This window comes from Rutidosis leptorrhynchoides, chromosome 5, assembly GCF_046630445.1.
Source record: "Rutidosis leptorrhynchoides isolate AG116_Rl617_1_P2 chromosome 5, CSIRO_AGI_Rlap_v1, whole genome shotgun sequence".
In the NCBI taxonomy this organism is placed as follows: domain Eukaryota; kingdom Viridiplantae; phylum Streptophyta; class Magnoliopsida; order Asterales; family Asteraceae; genus Rutidosis; species Rutidosis leptorrhynchoides.
Genome location: NC_092337.1, coordinates 325,999,343 through 326,004,668, shown reverse-complemented (window position 1 = coordinate 326,004,668; position 5,326 = coordinate 325,999,343).

Sequence of the window (5,326 nt, the reverse complement as noted above, 5' to 3'; positions counted from 1 at the left end):
ACCCATTTACTAAATAACTAGGTGTGTGTGATGACCCGGGAAATTCCGACCAAATTTAAACTTGAATCTTATTTGATTTAGATACGATAAGCAAAGTCTGTAACATTGGAGTCTCAAAAACGTTTGAACTTTGTTCATATAATAATATAAACCTTGAATCTGTCCAACGATTCACGAACCATTTCATCGCAAATAGAAATGTATATATAAATAACTACACATGTAAATAAATTATATATTATAAATATATTAATGAACTACTTTGTAATTTAGAAAGAACACTTAAATTTATTATTTAAGACTGTTTATTAAAATATAGAGAGTAGGTTGAATATACATATTTTGTCAACGATTAACAATGTATTAAATGAATAAGGTTATACTTTGAATTTAATTGTTTTATTGAATATAATCAATACATTCATGTAAGTAATAAAACTGGATATGTAAAACATAATTATACATAGTAATTTAAATATGTATATAATGTATAAACATAGATATTATTATGTGTATGTCGATAAAATGTATAACTATTATATATATGTTAATATATAAGTAGTAAATAAAACATAATATGTAATATTAAAATATCAAAATATAAATGCTATACTAATACTATTATTATTACTTTTACTATTACCATCAAATATTAACATTAATATATGTATGATTAATATTATTATAATATATAATATATAGACATAAAAACCTAAAAAAATGTAAGTTGATATATCTTTATTATTATTAGATATTATTACTACCATTTATCATTAAGAATCTTTATTATTAAAATTTAGTATTTTTATTATTATTAAGACACAAGTTATTATCATTATCATTAATATTACTATTTGTATTATTTTGATATTTTTATTATTATTAATATAATTATTAATATAATTATTGATTATTATTTAAATATAAAATAAAAAAAATAAAAATAAAAAGAGACAGAAAGTTACGCGAATCTCATCTGTATCCATTTATTTTCTTTCTGCCTTTCTATTTAACTCGTGATATTAGTTAACCCTACAATGACTTTGTGCAATTTTTTTTTATTATTATTCAATCATTCATACCTCTTCATATAATCTCACTTCAGTTAATTGTGTAATGAAAAACTGATATATATATTTTTTTGTTCTTCTTTCCTCCCTGCTCGATACAACCGTTTCATTTTTTTTTTCAAAACTCGAAAACGAATTAATTGTAAAAATATAGAATTGAGGAGTTGTAAGGAATCATCTAAACGATCTTCTGGTAAAGTTTCAAACTTCAATTCCATCTATCGAATCCAAATTTGAGGGTTAAACTTTTAAAACCAAAAGTCAACCGAAGTGTTCATAGTTAAATTGGCGTTCGTTTTAATGATTGAGGATCAATTGATGCTTTATACAGTTTATATGAATGATATGCAAACTATTTCATGTAGAAAGTTTAGTCTAAAACATTACTAATCTCGAAAATCAAATTTTTTTTTTCTTAAAACTTGTCGCGACAGCTTCAGCTCTTTTTAATTTTTTTTATATATTTTTTTAGCAATGATTTGAATTGTTTTGCTTGGTTTAAAAATTCCAAAAACACATTATCTGATTGGCTGTTATGATTCTGGAAATTGATTTGGTCATTGAAATCGAAGAAGAAGAAGAGGAAAAAGGGAATAATTGTATCGGGTTATAAAATTAGACTTGTGAATTAAAACAGATAAAGGGTAACAGAGGAGTGGTTGATGGTGTTTGCGTGTGGGCATGAGGTCGCGGGTTCGAGTCCCGGCTTGGGCAAATTGTTATCTTTTTGATCTTTTAAGGTAGTAAATCACTTTATTATTATTATTATTATTATTATTATTATTATTATTATTATTATTATTATTATTATTATTATTATTATTATTATTATTATTATTATTATTATTATTATTATTATTACTATTACTATTACTATTATTGTTAGTGCTATTGTTATTGTTAGTACTAATTATTATTGTTATAATTGTCATTGTTATTATTACTAAAGTTGTTATAATTACTTAGTATTATTATTATTATTATTATTATTATTAAGTATTAGGATTATTATTATTATTATTATTATCATTATTAGGAATATAATAAAACTTTCATTTTAAACATTATAATTAGTGACAAATAATGCAACTTATTATTTTTGTAAATATTAGTAATTGTACCATTTTTAGTACTATTATTGTTATTATGAATTTGTTTAGGATTATTATTATTGTTATAAAACAATACAGGTTATTATTACTCGCACTAATATTAGTATAAATATCATTTTCGTAATTATTAGTTTTACTATTATTATTATTAACATATGTATCAGTTTTAACAATATCGTTATTTATATTAGTATTATCAAAATTAAGAAAGTTATTATTATTAGAAAATCATTATTATCAAAACTATCATTTTCGTTACAAATAAATATTTTGTACCTAAAATATACTTAATACATATATTATAATCATATTAATAGTTTATATATCACCTACCAATTATAATAACATTATTTATATAAATAATTATATATAACGAATTAAGAATATTTTCATATAATTTTTCATATAATACTAACCATATTATATATTATAACTTGAATAATATATTATACGTATTTAGTTTGTGTATATATTTTAAATGTTTAATATTTATATAATTCGTTATATTAATATATATATATATATATATATATATATATATATATATATATATATATATATATATATATATATATATATATATATATATATATATATATATATATATATATAGAAATATATTAATATAACGAATTATATAAATATTAAACATTTAAAATATATACACAAACTAAATACGTATAATATATAATTCAAGTTATAATATATAAACTTGTTCGAATACGATTATACATTTTAATATATATACAAATGATATAGGTTCGTGAATCCGAGGCCAACCCTGCATTGTTCAGTTGTTCAATTTCGTCATATGTATTTTTACTACAAAATACATTGCTGTGAGTTTATTTGCTCCCCTTTTACTCTTTATATTTTTGGGGCTGAGAATACATGCAAATGTTTTATTAACTGTTTTACAATAATTATATGCGTGAGTTTCATTTGATCCCTTTTACTCTTTACGTTTTTGGGCTGAGAATACATGCAATGTTTTAATAACTATTTTACAATATTTATAAGTGTGAGTTTCATTATTCCCTTTTTATATATATTTTTGGGACTGAGAATACATGCGTTGTTTTTATAACTGTTTTACGAAATAGACACAAGTAATTGAAACTACATTATATGGTTGAATGATCGAAATCGAATATGCCCCTTTTTATTAAGTCTGGTAATCTAAGAATTAGGGAACAGACACCCTAATTGACGCGAACTCTAAAGATAGATCTATCGGGCCCAACAAGCCCCATCCAAAGTACCGGATGCTTTAGTACTTCGAAATTTATATCATGTCTGATGGAGGATCCCGGAATGATGGGGATATTCTTATATGCATATTGTGAATGTCGGTTACCAGGTGTTCAATCCATATGAATGATATTTTTGTCTCTATGCATGGGACGTATGTTTATGAGAAATGGAAATATGAAATCTTGTGGTCTATTAAAATTATGAAATGATTATCTATGTTAAACTAATGAACTCACCAACCTTTTGGTTGACACTTTAAAGCATGTTTATTCTCAGGTACGAAAGAAATCTTCCGCTGTGCATTTGCTCATTTTAGAGACATTACTTGGAGTCATTAATGGCATATTTCAAAAGACGTTGCATTCGAGTCGTTGAGTTCATCAAGATTATTATTAAGTCAATTATAGTTAGATATATTATGAAATGGTATGCATGACGTCAACTACCGATGTAATGAAAGATTGTCTTTTCAAAAATGAATGCAATGTTTGTAAAATATATCATATAGAGGTCAAGTACCTCGCGATGTAATCAACTGTTGTGAATCGTTTATAATCGATATGGACTTCGTCCGGATGGATTAGGATGGGTCTCTACAGTTTGTTAGCAATTAACTCACCAATTAGGGTTCATAAACATCATTTAATACTTTGAAACCCTAGACTAGTCACCAATTAGTATTCAAGACTCAATTTTACCTAAGAACACCCAAAATCACCAATAATGGGTTTTGTGTTCATCATTTACTCAAACCCTAACCCTTACACTAAATCAAAGTAAGGAAAATAAAATTAGAACATACCACAACTACCACAACGAAGCTAGAGATAAGATGAACGACTTTAATGCTTGAACTTTAACCCAAAACAAGCTCCTTCCTCTTGGATTTAAGCTTTCTCTCTCAAAAATCACAATCTCTCTCTAGAATTAAAGTTAAAGTGATAAGGTTGTTGATAATGGAGTAATGGTGCTCCACAAACTAACCTATCTGTCCTTAACCCGTCCATAAGTGAATTTACCAAAATGCCCATCAAAATATCTGATTTAAAAAGCTGGAACCCAGCTACAGTAAGGGGTGGGCGGCGCGCTCCCTTTAGTGTGCGCGGCGCGCACTAGGCTCAGCTCACTCAGTGACTTCTGTTTAACTGCACAACATCACCCACACTCTATGTAACATATTTACACTGCTGTACAAACTGATTAGGGTCTTACACAAGGCAACAGAAAAATAAATATACTGTGACGATCGCTCCAAATCCATATGGACGAACACGTCATTCATCGATTTCATTGCGAGGTATTTGACCTCTATATGATACGTTTTGTAAACATTGCATTCTTTTAAAAAGGCACACCATAAATGAATATTTAAATCAAAGGTTTTCGACATCTGATGATTTCTACATATAGACAATCACCGTAAATAATAGTTTACAATAGTAATTCCGTTGACAATGCAGTCAAAATAAGATACATGGTGATGATTTGGTGAATGCAACGTTTCCTTGATAAATATGCCATGTAAGACTCCATGCACATAGCTTGTCTAACATATAAGTAAACAGCGGAAGACTTCTAGGGAATCTGAGAATAAATATGCTAACAAGTGTCAACACAAAGGTTGGTGAGTTCATAGTTTTAGTGTTTCGCATAATCTGTATATAAAGGTGGATCACAAGATTTCAGTTGTTTCATTCGAAACGTTTATCAAAATATTCTACGAAATTGAGCACCCTGGTAACTAAACTTAACGTATATATAATTTATACCCTTTGTATAATCATCTTAATAATACACGCAAACCAACGTGTACGCTTCTCAAATAACATACGTCCGTTAAAAGGCTAGTGCTCTAGCTCAGACGGGGATATCAAGCCCTATGGATCCATA